The following is a 21,369-nucleotide window of genomic DNA, read 5'->3' on the forward strand; positions in this document are numbered from 1 at the left end:
GCTTGCATATTAGTGGATGTTCTCCAATGGGCTTACCTTCTAAATGGGAATGCCCTGCTGAAATAGCAGATCGAAAATTGTTAATCGTCCGAAAAGATAAACCCGAACTAACTAGTTCTGCTAGAAAGTTAACAATCATACCAATATGTGCTTCCACTGGATTGGCACTCCTTCCATCACACCAACTAGACCATCTGCGCCAGGCTGATTCATATCTCTTATGGGTGCTACTGGCCCAGGCCTGTTTAATGTACTCCGCAGCTTGTTTCGAAACATCTGGGGTACTCCATCTAGACCTAAAATTAACCAGGCTAGAAGAGTTAACTTCCCTGACAACATCAGTGGATGTTGATGGCCCTCTGGACTCAAGAGACGATTCGGACGAGGAGGAATCAGAAGAGGAGAGGCACAGGCTAAATGAAGAGCAATGGGGAACCAAGGCTGTGCTCTCCAAAAAGGAGTCACCAGAACAATCTCTGTTTTCTGTCTCCGCACTTGAGACAAAACCCTGGCGATCATCAGAAAAAGTGGAAACGCATAACCCCGAAATTGGGACCAGTCCTGAAGGAAGGCAACTGTCTTTAATGCATAAGGGTCTGGACGCCAACTGTAAAATTTTGAATTTGGCAATTGAGCCGAGAGGCAAACAGGTCCACTTCGCAAGTGCCCCATTCTCTGACTATCTGAGCAAAAATCAGAGGATCCAACTTCCAGTCACTGGAGTCCGATAGGTATCTGGAATTCCAGTCTGCTATGATGTTCTGGTCTCCAGGCAGGTATTCCGCTATGATTACTAAATGCTGAGTTAGACAATAATGCCAGAAATCCTTGGCAATCTCCGCCAGGATTCTGGAATTCGTACCTCCCAATTTGTTGACATATCTCACTCCGTGAGAGTATGCAACAATCTGTTTTCTGTGGGGAGAGGCTCTTTAAGGCAAAAGAACCTGCTAGAAGTTCCAGGCAATTGATGTGAAGGGATTGTTCCCATTCTGACCATCTGCCCCTGTCAGTAGGGAGTTGCAACGAGCTCCCCAACCCCATCTGCTGGCATCGGACTCTATCACTACCTCCGGGTGAGATCCGAAAATCACCCTGCCATACCAAGCTTCCATGTGATGAAGCCACCACTGAACTTCTGATCTTACATCGGTACTCAATGGGATTTGTTCTGAGTAACTCAGACACTGTTGTAGATGTCTGATTTTGAGTCTTTGAAGTGCTCGATAATGTAGGGGTGCAGGGAATATCACCTGAATAGATGAAGCTAGTAAGCCCACTACTCTGGCTATATTCCTCAATGAGACGGTCTGGCAGGTTAAAACCGATCTCAATTCCCTCTTGATGTTGCGTATCTTCTGAGAGGGAAGAAGAAGTTGACATAAAATGGAATTTATCTGAAATCCCAGAAACTCTATCACCTGTGAAGGTTTCCACAATGACTTCTGTACATTGATGAGGAAACCTAAGTCTTGCAGGAGACTGATGGTCCAATCCAAGTGCGAGATTAGGACTTCAGGGGACTGAGCCATCAGCAGAATGTCATCCAGATATATAATCAATCTGACTCCCTTGGCTCTGAGGCATTCCATCACAGGTCTCAAGAGCTTCGTGAAGCACCAAGGGGCTGACGATAGACCGAATGGGAGTGCCAGTAACTCCAGGCACTGACCCTTCCACTGGAATTGTAGAAATCTCCTGTGGGGAGGAAAAATTGGAATCGACAAGTATGCATCTTTTAGATCCAGCCAAACCATCCAATCCCCTTCTAACAGGATGTCCCTTAGCATGTGGATACCCTCCATCTTGAAATGTCTGTATAAGATCCACTGATTGAACTCCTTTAGGTTTAAGACTAAGCGGTGACCTCCCCCTTTCTTGTCTACTACAAAAATAGGACAGAGGAAACCGAAAGGATGAGGGTAAGCGTATTGAACGGCTCCTTTGTCTAAGAGAGCTTGCACTTCTTTGTCTAAATAATCTTGATTTGCTTGGGAAAAAAACATTAGTACCGGAGGGGAGAGTTGTTTGGGAGTGCTGACAAACTCCAGTCGAAATCCTTCAACTGTTTGGAGAACCCATGGATCTCCGGATATCCGTTTCCAATTTGCCAAGCAAGATGCAACTCTGCCCCCAAGTTTGACCTCAGAAAAATGAATAATGCTCACCTGAGAAACTTGAGTCTTGAATGGCTCCTTGCTGTCCTCTGCGATGACCCTGCGGAAACGGGGTCGACCCCCTCTGTGCCGTGTGGGGTAGAAGGTGGAGTCCTGATCTCCGTACCAGCCACCTCTGCCTCTCGGGTAGTAGTTTTGGGGACTGTTAAAAGAGCTGCGGCCGGACATACGTCCCCCGTAACGACCGCTGCTGACAAAAAGGCCTCATTTAAAAACCTTCTTGAGTGACATTTGTCCTTTGTCAAGGGAGGAAAAAGTGGAGCAGAACTTGGCTAAGTCTTTGTTAAATGAGGAGCCAAATAGAAGACCATCAGCCGAAGGACCCGCTTCTGATGACGCAAGATCCGATAATTTGGGGTCTATGCGCATAAGCACATACTTCCTGCGTTGTACCGAAAGGGCACAGTTAGAGTTTCCTAGTTGGCACACAGCTCTTTGTGCCCATCCGATAAGGACATCAGTGTCCACCGGAGTGCCAGATTCCTTGGCTACATACGCCAACTCAAGGATCTTAGTCAAAGGTCCTGAAAGATCCAATAGTTTGTCTTGGCAACTACGCCAGGATCGGTCCAAACCTTTTTGGGGTCCTTAGCGAATTTTTTCATACAGGTGACCATGGTGGGGTCTATCTCTGGAGTATCGGAAACCTTGCCCTCCAAGTCAGGTTTGGGGCACTCCGCTTTCAAGGGTGACCTAACTTCTTTATCGAAACTTTTTCGTAAATTGGCTTGAACATATTGCGCTACTTCGGGAGGGGGAACCCAATTGGTGGATCTGGGGTGAATGATTTCTGTCGGATCAAAGTCCAAAACCTGGAAGGAAGGGGGCGTTTTCTTACTTTTCTTACTTGGTAAAGGAACGTCAGAATCATCTGAATCGTCAGAGGAGGAATTTTTATCAGAGGAAGAGGTAGAAAGGGGGGTCCCCTTTTTTGAGCTGTGATTATGTTCGCCACTGCGTTTTTTATGCAGTTTCTCGAAAGCGTTACCATTGACACCACTGACCTCTGCTCCAGTTTCCAGATTTTTTGCTTTGTCTTTGACTTTTTTAGGTTCGTGTTGAGGTTGTTCCTGAGTCCAACCCTGTGAGCGAGCAAGTCAAATATTTGCCCTGAAAAGGGCCCCAACGCTCTCACTAGAGCATCCTTTACTGATTGTTGGACCCTGGTATCAAGGGCTTCCACCAGATCATTTTCAAGTTGATTGCCCAACTCCTCTGTATAGTACTCAGCTTCTTGTTCATCCCATTGAGCCATGACTACAATAATGTAACAAAAGTACTGAGGAGAATTTTTTTTACTCAGGGATCCAACAGGGGGAGTGCAAAAACCACAAGTTCAGGCAAGGAAAAAAGGAGCCCTCAATTCAAAGTGTGGAGGAAGCAGCCTGAAAGGCACTCTAGGCAGCAGCCTGATCTATATTTTACAACCCAGTCAGAAATCAGCTGGGCGTCAGGGAACAAGATTTATTTTCAATGAGGGAGGCACAGATGAGCATGCAGCACACACGAGCCGATCGTCTCCAAAACTGAAAGGAGATCGGCTCGATAAGACGCGCGTGTGCGCGTCAAAAAATGGAAAAGAGACTGCCCTAGAGCAGCTCCGCTCCCGCTTCCACTCCACAAAGGAAATCGGGCTGAATTTTGGCAAAATGCCAAAAACATGAAGCGCGAGAGCGCCTATACAAATATACCGAAAGCGCGCTGAATCGCGATGCTTAACTCAGCAATTTCTCTAAGTTTAAACAAACATTGCCAATTACAAAATACAGGAGAGAAAATAAACGTGTACTTATCTGCTGCGAAGCAGCAAAGAAAGAGGAAGTGACTTAATAGGTCAAAGGACTCATGGCAGAGGACAAGAAGGATGATTGGACCATGTGACAGGATCGATAGGTATCCTGGGTGTTGTAGTTTTTTCTGTTACTTGTATTTGATTGGCTGCTGTTTAAGTCAGTAAAGAAAGAGAAAGCATAATCGGAGCCTCTGGTCCCGACATAGAATTACGTGACGAAGGGTTACTTGGCCCAGTTGCTCAGGAGCCATAGTAGGTCAGGTTTCAGGACATTAGGAGTGAAAGGCCTCAACGACCACTATTGGACCCAGTAACCCCTGCTTTCTCTCTGGCCCTCTGAGATGCATTATGACCTATCCTTTCATTTCACTCTCATGGAATTCATTAGTTCTGTGGACTTTTACTTATCTGACTTTACAGAAAATTGCAAGCTCCCACAGGTGTTTATAAAAAACCTGAGCATATGCTCGCTGATGTCATGCAGGAGGTGCATGTGAGGTGAAAAGTAATCAACACTCTGGTTCTGATTTAGAGTTTGGCAGATGGTACAGCACCTCAAATGTGCCCAATATCTCAACTGCCTTGCTACATTTAGGATATAATGCACTTGAAAGAAAGGCAACCGGATATCAGTGGCACGTTTATGAGGGAGTACCCGTCTGTCAGACTCTAAAACAGGATCTTTGTTTTTGCTTATATGCAGAATAACACGCTTAAATCCAGCAATCAATGAAAACAACGTTTGAAGTCATTTGTGAAGTCAATAGGTTTGGCTTGAATTTGAGAACTATAGCAAACATCAATTGGTATTTACGTGTTTGCATGTTAGCTAGTTAAAGCAAGACCTACTGAGTTCGCCAATATTTTAAGAAAGCCCTTTTCACTGTTTGGTGAATTTATGTGAATTGACTTTGCCAAAGCTTTGTCATAGACAGTTTACTAGAATATCCGTAATACATCTTTGCCAGCCATGTGCTCGGCTATGTTTCTGCCAAACGTGAGGAACGTATTACTGAGTTATCCAAGAGCACCAACAAAGTGATTTCTTACCTACACTTTTCATTGCATCCATCAGATGAGTTTTGGTATCAGTACTTAAGCTGGTCATGGGGGCCAAGAAGATCGATCTGCACTTTGTAAAAGTGCACGTTTTGACTGTGTATCGATATTATCTGGGTAGAATATATTAGAAATGTGGTCTACAATGAATCGTTTAGAGTTATTTTTATTCCATTTTTTTAAGGTCGTTCGAAACATGAAGCCTGAAATGGAGCACTTTTGGTGGGAGTAAATAAAAGGGGTGTGAGCCATCACAATTTTTAATATTTACATATGCAGGAACTTGCCGAACATAGCATACTTCCTTCATCGGGGCGGGGGTCAGATTTTAGAGCCACACTAGCAAAACTGCCAAATGTTTCGTAGTAATTCAGGAGAGTGAACGAACAATGAATAAAAAGAGATTTGCATTCTGATTTGTATTTAATGGGGGTGTGATAAGCTGATTCAGAGTTTGCCAACAGGTATTATATTGATTAATACTGCTGACGGCCGTGCCCATGATCGTGACCTTGTGTATCTTTGAACTTCTTCACATGCTTAGACTTTCAATATACTTACCTATTTTTCATATTATTATGGTGCACAATTTTGTTTGCAGTATCTTGCAGTTTACAAAGTATTTAAACTGGATCTTTTATTTCTTGATATTTTTGTCACAATTTTGTTGATTGCGACATTTTTGTTCACGATGTTATTTGATACAAGCCACTGTCATCCCATCTGTAGTACAAAATTATGGGAAGCCGTTCATGTCAAAATTACAGCACCCCATATTGGACACCTCCTGAAATGCATAGCGTGCTTCAAAATGAATACGACACACACCAGAATGAATGTACTATGTGTCAAAATAGTTATGATACCTGACGGAGTGAATCTGAACTGAACCAAAACCAATATGAAACCTGGCAGAATGAATATGCTACTTAGTGATTATTATGAATAACACACACACCAAATTGAATAAGAAATATACTGAAATATATATAAATGATACTGAAATTAATATGGCCCTCACTGTAAACAATAAAGCAGTCACTGAAACAAATACAATATTCACCAAAAAGAATGGGGCATTTCTTGAAATGATTCACTTATGCCAAGAGAAATATGACATACATTGAAATTAATATGGCAGATTGAAAATAATATAAAGTACTAAAACGAATATATTATATTCTTAAAAGAAAACAATGCACATTGAAACTAACACAATGTACGTTGAAATAAACATTAAACATGTTGCAATTAATTTGAATTGTGTTGAAATAATTATTACCGAGATGGCAATGAATATGAGACACACAGAAATGAATAGGAGATGATTGAAAATGAATATGGCTTGTACTGAAATTAATGCAACCCCATTGAATTGAAGTTGACATGTCTTCAAATGAGTATGACCATAGCTGAAATTCACATAAGATTTGTTCAAATGAATATGGCATGCCTTGAAATTAAAATGACACATATTCAAACTAATATGATACATATTTAAATTAAGATGACATATGTTAAAATTGATAAGTTGCATCTTAAAATTAACATGACAAGTGTTAATATGAATATGACATCCATTGAAATCAACTTAACATTGATTGAAAAGAATATAACACATGTTAAAATGAATATGACCTTCATTGAAATGAATTTGACATGTTTTAAAATGAATATGAGTTAAAATGATCATGACATTTATCACAATGAATATGGCTTGCATTGAATGTGATATGATACACATTGAGATGATTACAATATATGTTGCAATGGATATGATTCATGTTAAAATTAAGATGTGTTAATATGAATGAAGCATCCATTGAAAGAAATATGACACATGCTAAAATGAATATGACATGCATTGAAACAAATATGCGCTCCACCGAACTGAATTCAACATGTCTTAAACTGAATATGTACATCAAAATACAGGGGGATTCGGAGGATTAAAGGTCCAGTGTATACCCTCCAATGAAAGTTACAGATAATGCAATACACTGTTCCTCAAAGAAAAGGAGAGACAGGGTGAGTACTAGAGGGTCCTATTTGGTAGGAGCAAGAGCCAATTTTATTTTCCTTCTGTCTTTGAACTCTCCCTTTGTCCTCTCTCCCTACTCACTTGCGGGATAGTGTGGCATCATTGAGAAAAAGATCTCCGGCAAAGAGCCCCCCAATGGGTGGTGCCCGTCAGACATTGCAGCGCCGGTCTGACGAGGAGCTTGTCCGATGATGAAGCATGACACCCAACTGGGTGTGTGAGGACTCTTGCTCCTACCAAATAGGACCCTCTAGTACTCACCCTGTCTCTCCTTTTCTTTGAGGAACAGTGTATTGCATTATCTATCTTAAACTGAATATGACCAATGCTGAAATTAAAATGAAACTTGTCAAAACAAATATGTTGTGCCTTGAAATTGATATGATGCATAGCAAAGTAAATACTGCATATATTGAAATTAATATGACCTATGTTGAAATGGATATGACCTGTGTTAAAATTATTATGACAGGTGTTAAGGTGAATATGACATCCATTGAAATGAATGACATTCATAGAAAGGAACATGACACATGTTAAGATGAATATGAGCCACTTTGATATGACACCGGATGAAATTAATATGGCCCACATCAAAAGTTATCTGACATTCTGTAACATGAATATCACACTTTTTGAAATGAAAATGAAACTGTGAGATAAATGTAACATGATTTGAAATGAATTAGGCAAATATTGAAATTAACACAAGCCATGTTTAAATGAATATGACTGCTGTTTAAATGAATATGGCTTGCTCTGTACTTATGTGGATTTGCTTTAAAATTAATATTACATATTAGCAGTCAGACCACAGTATTACAATGCTGGCAGTCCCATAGGGAAAGGCTGCCACAGTCCCGCCAGCACCATCAGGCAGCGCAGACCACCGGGGTGGGATGCACAATAGGTTGTGAAAGGAATATCCAAAGCTCACAATGCAAACAATACCTTCATAATAGTGATGGCGACATCAGGAGCATTCATGGACACATTTCACTTTGCACATGCCCCTAAAACAGCATTTGCATAGGAACTGACCCTTCATGTATCTCAGGGACAAACAATATTTGAGCCAAGTGATATGCCTAGCTGCCAAATGTGTAAGTGCAAGTCAAGAAAGCACATACAACGGCAACAGCATGGTCCAGACATCTAGATGATATAGCCGTAAGGTACACATATCAAAGTGGACACATGGTCAGTCAAATCCAAAGGAAGCTACCATAATTTAACACCCTCCATGTGTGGACAAACAAAACTTTAGCTCCTGCACATGAAACGAAAGTACAACCTATATCAGGGGACAAATCTACACCATACATGCTGACATTGGCCAACACAAGATTAAATACTTACCCTAGCAAGCATAACACAATGCAATGACACCCCAATTGGATCAACACCCACATATCCATACAATGAACATCTATCCTTGTCTTGGTTGACCAACACTTCCCACAAAGTCAGATATAAAAAACAACAGCAAATGTGGTGGATGTGTCTGTGGGTGTTGTGGTGGTGTCTGGGGGTATGGTGACTGAGGTGTGTGGGGCTGTGGGTTGTGAACTGTTGTAGGAGGCTGGCCTGGCTTGTATAGGGTACCTTAGGTACTTACACCTTATACCAGGTCCAGCTATCCCTTATTAGTGAAATGTAGTAGTGTTCTAGCAGCTCAGGCTGATAGAGGTAGCTGTAGCAGAGCAGCTTAGGCTGAACTAGGAGACATGCAAAGCTCCTGCAATACCACTTATAGTTACACAGTACTTATACACAATAAAAGACAATACTCAGTGTTACCAAAAATAAAGGTACTTTATTTTAGTGACACAAGACCAAAATTATCTTAGAGGCAATACTCCTTCTGGAGGTAAGTATTATACACAATATATACACTAGGCACCAAAATCATGTAAGTAAATAGTCATAGGATAGTGCAATCAATAGAAAATACCATAGAATGCAATAGGAAGAAATAGGCCTTGGGGCAACACAAACCATATACTAAGAAAGTGGAATGTGAATCACCTCCTAGGCAATTGTACTGTGTAGAGGGGCACTGGGAGTATAAGAAAACCACAAAGGTTAGTAAAATACCCCACCCCAGAGCCCAAGAAAGTAGAAAAAAAGTACTGCAGGTTTCCTTAGGACACACTAAAAGTTGTGAATAGAGTTATTGCAAGAACCAAGCAAGACTGCAAGCAACAAATTGTGGATTCCTGGACCTAAAGACCTGTAAAGACAGGAGACCAAGTCCAGAAGTCGCAGAAGATTCCAGGAAGGACAGGAGCCCCTGCCAACTAGAAGATGGTACAAAAGAGGATTCTCCGGTTGGAAGAAGTCTGCAGAAGAGCATCAAAGAAGATGGCTGTGGGTTCCTGCATGATGCAATGTATGTCCCACATGGAGATGTTGGATGCAGGCCAGTTGTAACGCTGGATTAGTCCAACAAGCCTTAGTTCAAGCAATGTCGCGGATTGTGTCAAAATGGCGCTGCCTGGACCCAGGAGGGACCTGGGGGCTCCAACTCAGACTAAGGAGGCAGAGGGGGCTCCCAACACTGGAGGGAACCCACAGATAACCAGGTAGCACCCACAGAGGTTCCAGGACACGGGGACAAAGAAGGTGTAAATTCCGGTTGCTGCAGCACTACAAAAGAAGGTCCCACACCGCCAGAGAACAACTCAGCAAGTTGAGCGTCACAGGATAGAGTGCTGGGGAGCTGGGCCAGGCTGTGCATGAAGGATTCTTACAAATAGTGCACAGAGGCCTCAGGAGGTGAAGATGACATGGTGCACAGGGGTACTGTCGCAAACTGGGAAGGCAAGCTCTTACCTCCTCTAAATTTGGACAGCTGGACCTTAGGACAGTCTGTGTCAAAGGGGTCCACCACCTGTGTTCCAAGGAGCACGCTTGTCATCAGGAGAGGAGTCCCAGAGAACCTGTCGTCATCTTAGAAGGTGCCCGCTGGAGATTTCTTTGGTCCTTCTGGTGCAGGGTGAAGACAGGGAGTCCCCAGAGTGTGCACACCATGGAAACTGTTGCAGTTGCTGGCTGGAGCTGAAGTTGTAGAGTCGCAGTAGCCTTTCTGAATACTTTGTTGCAGTTACAGCGGTTCCTGGAGCAGTCTGTGGTTGATCCGAGGTCAGAGGATGAAGCAGGAGTTGCAGAGGATTCCTGGTGGAAACTTGCAAGCCAAATCTGAAGAGGAGCCCACAGGAGAGACCCTAAGTAGCCCTGAGAGGGGGATAGGCTACCTACCCAGGTATGCACCTATCAGGAGAGTCTTTGACTCAGAGATTTCCAGAGTGTCCCCACACCTTGGAAAACAAGATGGCTAACACAAGGGACACAATGCAGGAGCTCTGGGTACCACCCCTGGAGTGGTGATTGACAGAGGAGTGGTCACTCCCCTTCCCATTGTCCAGTTTTGTGCCAGAGCGGGGACAGGGGGTCCCTGAACCGGTGTAGACTGGCTTATGCAAGGAGGGCACCATCTGTGCCCTGTAAAGCATTTCCAGAGGCTCTGGAAGGCTACCCCTCCCAAGCCTGTAACACCTATTTCCAAAGGAAGAGGGCATAACACCCTCCTCCCAAGGGAAATGCTCTGTTCTGCCTTCCTAGGACTGGGCTTCTCAGACCCCAGGAGGGCAGAACCCTGTCTGTGAGGTGGCAGCAGGTGTAGCTGCAGTGCAAGCCTCAGAGAGCTGGTTTGGCAGTACTAGGGGTCCATGGTGGAGGCCACAGGATGCATGGGATTGGCCCCCAATACCAGATTTGGAATGGGGGGACAATTCCATGATCCTAGACACCTTACATGGCCATATTCGGAGTTACCATTTTGAAACTATATATAGGTATTGATCTATATAGTTATATAGGTATTGATCTATATGTAGTGCACGTGTGTAATGGTGGCCCCGCACTCACGAAGTCTGGGTATTTGGCCCTGGGCTGTGTGGGGGCACCTTTGCTAGTGCAAGGGTGCCCTCACACTTAGTAACTTTACACCTAGCCTTCAGTAAATGAAGGTTAGACGTATAGGTGACTTATAAGTTACTTAAGTGCAGTGAAAATGGCTGTGAAATAGTGTGTGCACTATTTCATTCAGGCTGCAGTGGCAGTCCTGTGAAATGGTTTGTCTGAGCTCCTTATGGGTGCCAAACGAAATGCTGCTGCCCATAAGGATCTCATGGAACCCAATGCCCTGGGGACCTAGGTACCATATACTAGGGTCTTATAAGGGGGTGGTCCAGTGTGCCAATTGGAATTGGCATATGAAGTCACTAAACTGAAGTTCTGGTTAGCAGAACTTCAGTGACACAGTTAAGCACTACTGAAAACACACACAGTAGGCCACAAACTATGGGCACTGGGGTCCTGGCTAGCAGGATCCCAGTGAGACAGCAAAAACACACTGACATACACTCACAAGCCAAAAGTGGGGGTAACCATGCTACAAAGAGGCTACTTCCTCATAGGTGTTGCCTGGGTGTATGGTGGGTGTGATGGATGTGTCACTGAGTGTTGTGGTGGTGTCTGTGGGAATGGTGGATGTGGTGTGTAGGTCAGTGGCAGTGTCTGTTGAAATGGTGGCTGATGTGGTGTCTGTGGATGAATGTTGAGTGCCTGCATGCCGGCGTGCCTGGTAGAGTTTGTGTTGCTGTGTGCTGCTTGTGTGTGTTGAGGTTGGTGCATGCAGATGTGTCTGTATTCTTAGGACAAGTAGGGGAATAGGGAATTTGGAAAGGAAATAGAGAGGACGTGGGAGGGAGGATTGGGGATAGATTGCTGTCATCATTGAGGAGGCCAGAGCCTGAAAAGCTTTCTTTAGGCCAGACACCATCGAAATCATGAACATCATCCACTCTGGCTCTCCATATGACCCCTGCACTCACCACATCCTCAACAAAGCAAGATCCGTCATCGCACCCCAACTACGGAAGATCATCAACAGCTCCTTCGAATCTGCAATCTTCCCAGAGAGCTGGAAACACGCCGAGATCAACACCCTCCTCAAAAAATCCAAGGCGAACCGAAAAGACCTCAAGAACTTCCGGCCTATCGCCCTGCTCCCCTTCCAAGCAAAATTCATAGAGAAGGCTGTCTACACACAACTAAACCACTTCCTCAAGGAAAACTGCACTCTGGACCCTTCCCAATCCGGATTCCGCAGCAACCACAGTACCGAAATCGCCCTCATTGCCGCCACCGACGACATCAGAACCATACTGGACAAAGGCAAAACCGTGGCTCTCATCCTCCTGGACCTCACGGCAGCGTTCAACACCATCTGCCACCACACCTTACGCTCACACCTCAACAATGCAGGAATCCGCGACAGAGCCCTCGATTGGGTCACCTCCTTTCTCACCGGCAGAACCCAGACAGTCCGCCTCCCCCATTCCGCTCGGAAGCCACCAAAATCATCTGCGCCGTACTCCAGGTTTCGTCCCTCAGCCTGACCCTCTTCAACGTCTACATGGCCCTGCTTGCTAACATCACCTGATCCCACAACCTCAACATCATCTCATACGCCGACGACACCCAGCTGATCCTATCCCTCAACAAGGACTCCACCAAGACCAACCTCCACGAAGGAATGAAGGCCATCACCGAATGGATGCCTCAAACTCAATTCCGACAATACGGAAGTCCTCATCTTCGGCTCCACCTGCTCTGCATGGGATGACTCCTGGTGCCCTGCCACTCTCGGAGCCACTCCGACTCCCACCGACAACACACACAACCCAGGATTCATCTTGGACTCCCCGTTATCCATGACCCAACAAGTCAACACCATCTCCTGTTTCAACACCCTCTGCATGCTCTGAAAGATCTTCAAATGGATACCCACGAAACCAGAAGAACAGCCACCCAAGCCCTCGTAAGCAGCAAACTGGACTACGGCAATGCCCTCTACGCAGGAACCACGGCCAAACTCCAGAAGAGGCTGCACTGCATCCAGAACGCCTCTGCACGCCTCATCTTGGACATCCCCCACCACTGCCACATCACAGACCACCTGAAAAACCTGTACTGGCTCCCGGTCAACAAAAGAATCACCTTCAAACTCCTCACCCACGCTGAAAAAGCACTGCACAACACCGGACCAGAATACCTCAACAGACGGCTCTCCTTCTACACCCCGACCCGGCATCTTCCCTCCGCTCCACTGACCACACCCTCACAAGCGTCCCACGCGTCCGCAGAACTACAACCAGCGGTAGATCATTCTCTCACCTCGCCACCAAAATGTGGAACACTCTTCCAACCCACCTGCGCCAGACCAAAGACCTCCTTACCTTCAGGAAACTTCTAAAGACCTGGCTGTTTGAGCAGTAGAAACACTCCCCCTTTCTATCCCTCTCCTCAGCGCCTTGAGACCCTCATGGGTGAGTAGTGCACTTTACAAATTCCTGATTGATTGATTGATTGACATGTCACTATGAATGTCTTCCAGGAAAGCATTTGTCTGAAGTTGGCTTACCAACCCCTAAATGGTATTCACAATGGCAGTCTGCCCCACAGAAGGCTATTGACCTCCTGATACTCCTCAGGAGGTCAATAGCCTTCTCACTCAGGGCAGCAGGATAACAGGGGCTGGCACTGAGGTACCTAGGGCAAAGGAGACGCCCACCCTTTTAGGTGCGTGGGCATGGCCAATTGGGTGGGGAGCAAAGAGGAAGGGTGGTGCTAGTACTGGGGATGGCGGACAAGGATGGTACAGGAACAGGTCCTGATGGGTCCCCCACCACTAGGGAGTGGCCACTGGAGGTAGAATCTAAAGATGACGAGGTTGATCCTGTGTCCTTGGTGGCACTCCCCTCACCTTCCGGGCCACTGGGTCCCTCCGTGTCGGTGGTGTCATGACTGGATGTACTGTGGCTAGATGCTTCCCCACTTGGTTTCGTCCTGTCTCCTTCACTTGCCTGGGATTATGCTCCAAATACAAAAGGGAAAAGGGTCTCCACATGTTCCTGATCACTCCTGAACAAAAGCTGTGATTTACAAACAGAACCATGACTCCAAGTAGGCCCCAGCAACAAACTACTTCAAGGTGACTCCTACATGAATCATACATTTGCATGTATGTCATATGAACTGTCAACAGTTGCCCACAGAAAAATCAGGTCTCAGATTTCCAATTGCATGGGTAAAGCTGTGCAATCATAATAACCATTGAACAAGTAGAAGACCATATCACCTTCAATGCTTTGCCTCATGGACCATACCTGTTACCTGTTGTAATACAATAGAAGGCCAACGCCAAGTTCATTCCAACAGATCCCACAAGGTCATGCAGACATCTATTTGTCGCATACTCAATAACACAACAATTAGAAATAATGCTCAAAATCTTGCCATGTTGCTGACAGCAGTACAGTATCCTGAAGAAGGTGACATGGAAACATGTCAACAATGCACACCTCACCATGTGTAAATTGTCCTAATTGAGTCATGGAGGTAGTACTAATGTTGCTCAGATACATATTTGGCAAGGAAATGTACACTGTAGTCAAAATGTGTAAATTGACAGGGAGATATGTTGCTGAAATACATAACACAATGAAACAGCTAGGCCCCTGAAAATCACCACTACTATATGGGACCCCTTACAATGATTGCATCAGTAGAAGCCATTAGTTCCTTGTATATTGTAGAGTCCCATGGATTTACAAGAACTTGTAGAAGGCCCTAGACATGTTGCCCAATGGGAAGCTACATCACTGTCTCCATTTTGGTCCTGCAAACCCAGATGTCCGTGGATGAATGGTTCTACCCAACCTCATGTGATTCCAACAAAACTGCAAGTCACTCCATGATGTGTGCCAACAGTCCGGCAACAAATCTTCCCCATTTAACATGTGCAGCGCACTTTTCCACTTGATGCCACATCAATGGCATGGAAATGGACATTGTGTGTAAAAACTCTAGTCCTACATGTCATATCTCTCATTGCTACTGAAGTTGTACATGCCAAATGACATGCAATGACGGGTGAAAGTATGTGTGAGCCAACAATCAATGGTGACACAATCCTGTCTGTGGCACTACATAAAATGTAGCCCCATTGCATATGTCCAATTCCAAAGACAGGTTGGCATGCAACTATATGTGAGGGAATACAGAAATCTTCCTGTGAACACAGGTAGACGAAACATGAAACAGGAGTGTACACATTTTGTTAAAAGAGAATGGGACAAATGCTAACATGTCAGCACAAGGAATTTTGGCAACAGTGAAACAGGGACATAAATCATGTCAATGGGCATTCACCACTTACCAAGGGAAAGTTTTGATCTGTAGCTGCACCCAAAGAACAATGTATGCTCTGTCACATGTGTGATGCCACCTTCACATGTCAGACAGTAGTGAGGCACCAGCACTCATCACACACTGAAAATAAGTGGCCTCTTGGGAGCAGATGCCAATTTACTCACTTAACCAGACACATGGCTGAGGACAATGATCCATCACTTCTTTTTCTTTGGACTGTAACACTAAGAAGTAGTGGTCTATTGCGTAGAATTTAGACCCACTACAACAACAAACCTTCCTTGATTGATCACTGTACAAAGCAATGTGTTGTCCTCTGAGAGCAATTGTTTTGTGGATTCTACTCAGTTGTGATCTAGGTCACGGGGCTACTAGGCAAGGCACATCAATATGCACCAAATTACATATCTGCACAAACAGTTACTCATCTTGTGTGTCGCACATGGTCCACCCCCAGTCATCAGGAGGAGATGTCAGAACCTAACACATTAACATGGCTGTGTGACAGGCAGTAATATGTCCTGTACTCATTGTGGCTGCTGTGCTCCCTGCAAATGCCTATCAAGGTCCGGGTATGCTACTGCCAGAATGCGGGCCCTTAGGGGGGTCATGCTTCGAGGTGTGCCCGCCCACGTTGGGAGGAAAGCCCTATCTGAATATCTGAGATCTTCTGGCCCAGCACCTCAGGTTCTTCAACCTCTTGCAACAGTGGGCACTTTGCCGCCTATGGAACCCCAGGGTCTGCACCTCCTGGGTGATGGCTCTCCAAATCTCTTTCTTTTGATGGGTGTTTACCTATATGGATGCAGGAGACAAATCAAGCGATTACAAACACAAGTTTTTGCTCAAATGGTTGTGTCACACACGTCAGAAACACCAAGCATAAAATGGGCACTTTGTCAACACACCACAAGTGTGAAGCACATGCCAATAAGTACAGGGACATGACTACACACTTCTGGATTCATTTGCAGACTAACCCACTACCCTGCTCAAGGCCTACAATGACTAAGCAAGCCTAATGACATCAGGTATTCGATGCTCCAGCAACATGTACTGTGATGTGAGCCACAATGAAAAACCACACAGCAAAAAGGTAAACTTGTTGGGCCTGACTGGACAAACACATTTACACTCTGCAACACTGACTCAATGCATACAGTCCCTACAGGCAACTATCATAGTACAGATTTTGTGCTTGATCCTGTGAAGGACAGAGGTAGCGGATGTATGTTTCCACTGGTTCTGGAGGGGGACTGGTGCCCAGAGTGCTTCATCCTGTGAAGGACAGAGGTAGTGGATGGATGTCTCCAATGGTTCTGGAGGGGGACTGGTTCCCAGAGTGCTTCACCCTGTGAAGGACAGAGATAGTGGATGGATCTCTCCACTGGTTCTGGAGGGGGACTGGTGCCCAGAGTGCATCACTCACCCTGTGACAGACCCAGTTGCGTCAGTGCCCCTGCCGCTCATGGGCTAGCGGTCCTTGAGTTGGCGGTCCTTCATGGCCCAGCGGTGCTTGAGTTGGCGGTCCTTCATGGCCCAGCGGTGCTGGTGCTGGCGGTCCTTCATGGCCCAGCAGTGCTTGTGCTGGCGGTCCTTCATGGCCCAGCAGTGCTTGTGCTGGCGGTCCCCTGTTCAGCGGTGCTTGTGCTGGCAGTCCTTCATGGTCCAGCGGTGCTTGTGCTGGCGGTCCTTCACGGATCAGCTGGGCTGGGGCTGGCGGTGGCCTCCTGGGCAGCTGGGCTGGGGCTGGCGGTGGCCTCCTGGGCAACAGGGCTGGGGCTGGCGGTGGCCTCCTGGGCAGCTGGGCTGGGGCTGGCGGTGGCCTCCTGGGCAGCAGGGCTGGGGCTGGTGGTGGCCTCCTGGGAAGCTGGGCTGGGGCTGGCGGTGGCCTCCTGGGCAGCTGGGCTGGGGCTGGCGGTGGCCTCCTGGACAGCGGGGGTGATGGCGGTCTTCTCCGCCGTGAGCTTTTCCCAGACTTGCCGGGTTTCTTGTGGCCCTTCCCCACCTTGGGAGGTGTCACAGCTGACTCCACACTCCCACCGGGACCCCTAGGAGCGGCTTTGGTGGCTGGAGTCTTCCCCCTCTCCTGCTGGGCACTGGCCAACTTCTGATGCTTCACAGGTGGGGGACTGGCTGTGCTGTGGCTTCGTGCCACACTGGCTGTCCTGGTGTCCGGTACACTCCACATACCGGTGACTACAGGCACCACTGGTCCCGGAGATGTTGTGGCTGAGGTGCTACTTTGGGACCTATGAGATGGACGGGGTGGGGGAGGTGTGGGATAGAGGTCAAGGGTGGACAGGAAAAGTTTCTTGGACACAATGGGACGGGTAGCTGGAGGGGATTTGGGAGTGGAGGAAGAGGTGGTGGTAGTAGGAGGTGTACGTTTGGTGACTTTGGGTGCAGGTGCATGCGCTGGAGGCTGTCGTGAGGTGGATGGCTGTTGGGTGGGTGTGTGGCTGCGTTTGTGTATCTTGGGAGGGGGCGTCACAGACACACTGGGAGAGGACACAGGGGACGTGTGAATGGTAGTGGGGGTGGTGACTGCACGTGAGCGGGGTGTGCTGGTGGGTGTGCTGGTGAGAGACGTAGTGGCTGTAGAGGTAGTGCATGCAGGTGTGAGTGTAGACGAGACTGGGAGGGAGGAGGGAGACGACGAGGAGGGGGACACAGTGGAGGCAGTGGATGTTGGTGTGTCTGTATGTGTGTGTTGCTTGCGTGAGTGCCTGTGGGATGCGTGGTGCTTATGTTTGCCTGAGCTTCCTTTGTGTGGTGAGGTGTGTGCAGGCTGGTCTGATGGTGTGCTTGGGATAGGCAGAGGTACAGGGGATTGGGTCTGGGTGGAGGAAGTTGGAGGGGGGAGGCTAGAGACGGGGACAATGGCTGCCATCAGTGCTGATGCCACAGTTTGAAAAGCTCGGTGAAGGGCCGCCTGACCAGAATGAATGCCCTCCAGGAATGCATTAGTTTGTTGCAACTGCTTTTCTACACCCTGGATGACATTCAAAATGCTAGACTGCCCAACAGTGAGGGACCTGAGGAGGTCAATGGCCTCCTCACTGAGGGCAGCAGGGGTGACTGGGGCAGGGGCTGAGGTGCCTGGGGCAAAGGTGATGCCCACGCTCCTGGGTGAGCGGGCACGAGGCGAAGGCAGAGGGGCTGCTGGGAGGGCGGTGGTGGTAGGGGGGGTGGCGGCTGTACTAGTAGATGTGGGGGGCACAGATGTTGCCGCCACCACAAGGGAGCTCCCATCAGAGGACGTGTCCGTGTCGCTGGTGTCAGCTCCTGTCCCCGCCGTGAAGCTCCCCTCGCCCTCCGTCCCACTGGTCAATTCCGAGTCCGTAGTCTCTCCCTCCAGGGCCATGTGGGATGCAGCTCCCTCGTGCTCCGGTGCCACTGCTCCTCCGCCTGATGATGCTAATGCACACAAGAACAGGGAGAACACAAAAAGGGGGGGGGACAAGAAGAAAGACATGTTGAGTGCATGGATTACCGCTACCGTTGGCGGACAAGACAGACACAGAAGCCCACTGCACTACGCCGCGCTCTTGGGCTCCACTGTTCAATTACTGGGAAATGGCCTACAAGCCTATGGACGACATCTGCACACATAGATGACACAGGGGCTTGAATAGCTGTACTTGGCAGGCTACAGAGGTGGGCTGAGGTGCCACATGGCCTGCCTTACGGAGGGGCCTTGTCTACGGAACTCGCCCTGGCCTAGGGAAACCCACAGCCCTCCTCCCTAACCAGACAACTGCGCACAAAGTCATAAGAATGAGAGTGTACTCACCCCCTTGTGTCTGCTGTGATGCCCTCAAGTGCCCATCCAACTCCGGTTAGGCCACCGCCAGGATACTGAACATCAGGGGGGGTCATGGTGCGACGGGCACCCCTCCCACATTGGGAGGCCATCCCCAGCTGAGCCTCTGCCGTCTTCTTGCTCCAGTGGCGAACGTCCTCCCATCTTTTCCGGCACTGGGTGCTCTGTCTGTGGTAGACCCCCAGGGTCCAGACGTCCTTGGCGATGGCACGCCATATACCTTTCTTCTGGTGGGCGCTGACCTACATGAAATGTACAGGGGAAGAAGAGAAGTCATTGCCAACTGCACCGTCAAAGTGATTGGCCCCCATCCCTACCCTTGCCATGTGGCACATGCATTCACCGTCTTTCATGCATGCTTCACTCTGCCCCCTTCCTTCTTACATCCAGCCCTCTCCACACAGGCATAGCCCATACAACATGCTCCCTGTGTACTTACCTGTTTGTCTGGAGGACCGTAGAGTAGCGTGTACTGGGGGAGGACCCCATCCACGAGCTTCTCCAACTCCTCCGATGTGAAGGCAGGGGCCCTTTCCCGAGACGCACAAGCCATTGTCTCTTCCAGACCGAGGTCACAGCAGCACTTGCAGTGTAGGTCCTCTCCTGTTGAAGATCAGGTATCGAGTGATTGAAAAGATAGAAAATGGCGGTCACGTCCGCGGCGGTGCGTACCATCACCGCCGGCGTACATCGTCATTGGCTCCTGGGACCCATAGGGTCCAATGTTAACCAATACAGCATTGCGCCGCGGTCTCCGACCGCCTACCGTGACGGTGTACAACGCCAGCGCAGTTACCTCACATCCCATTGTCCCACTTTACAGGTCAGGCAGCCGCCATTTCAGGGGACCACATGGCTTCATTTTCAACTGCGTCACACATACCTAGGCCTAGTCTCAACACACATACAGGCCACCTTTTGTGTATGATTGGTGTTCTGTGTAAACTGTGGGTACGTACCTCTGAGTTGTTTGACTCTGTGCTCGCTGTTGTCCTTCATAGGCACCGTCCGCTGGGACATGTGAGGAGATGGCGGCATACTCCGGTGTACCGACCGCTGGTGGACCTGTCGACAATGGAGGAGCGACATTTGATATTCACCTACAGGTTTGACCGTGCCACAATCCAGGAACTGTGTACCCAGTTGGAGCCAGACCTCATGTCAGCAATCCGCTATCCCACAGGAATCCCCCCTCAAGTGCAGGTGCTGTCAGTGCTCCATTTCCTTGCAAGTGGGTCTTTTCAAACAACTGTGGCCATGGCATCAGGGATGTCCCAGCCTATGTTTTCCAACGTATTGTCCAGAGTGTTGTCTTCCATGCGGAGCTTCATCGTTTTCCCTTAGGTGGAGGATTTGCCTACAGTGAAAGGTGATTTCTATGCCATGGGACATATCCCCAACATCATAGGTGCCATTGATGGGACCCATGTGGCTTTGGCCCCCCCCCCACAGGAGTGAACAGGTGTACAGAAACCGGAAGAGTTATCATTCTATGAATGTACAGATGGTATGTTTGGCAGACCAGTACATCTCCCATGTGAATGCCATGTTCCCTGGCGCAGTGCATGACGCCTACATCCTGTGGAATAGCAGCATCCCTTATGTGATGGGTCAACTCCAGAGGCACTGTGTGTGGCTATTAGGTGAGCACCTGGAAGCAAGTCAGTGGGAGTGGTTGTCTGGGTCTGGGGTTATCCCTACAGGTTAATATGTGTCTAACAGTTGCCCCTCACCATTTGCAGGTGACACTGGTTACCCCAACCAGTCATGGCTACTGACCCTAGTGAGGAATCCCAGGACCAGGGCAGAGGAACGCTACAATGAGGCCCATGGGCGAACTAGGAGAGTGATCGAGCGGACCTTCGGCCTCCTGAAGGCCAGGTTCAGGTGCCTCCACATGACAGGTGGATCCCTATTCTATTCACCAAAGAAGGTGTGCCAGATCACCGTGGCCTGCTGTATGCTTCACAACTTGCCTTTTCTGCAGGAGGATGGTCCAGATGGCGGTGTTGTGGCAGCTGTGGAGCCTGTGGACAGTGATGAGGATGAAGCAGAGGAAGAAGACATGCAGAACAGGGACTCAGTGATCCAGCAATATTTCCAGTGAAACACAGGTAAGAAAACAATTCTGCCTACTACATGTACTTTTACACTACTACCTCTCTCCTGTCTATCGTTTTCACCCAGTGTATGG

Source organism: Pleurodeles waltl, chromosome 1_2, assembly GCF_031143425.1.
Source record: "Pleurodeles waltl isolate 20211129_DDA chromosome 1_2, aPleWal1.hap1.20221129, whole genome shotgun sequence".
In the NCBI taxonomy this organism is placed as follows: Eukaryota; Metazoa; Chordata; class Amphibia; order Caudata; family Salamandridae; genus Pleurodeles; species Pleurodeles waltl.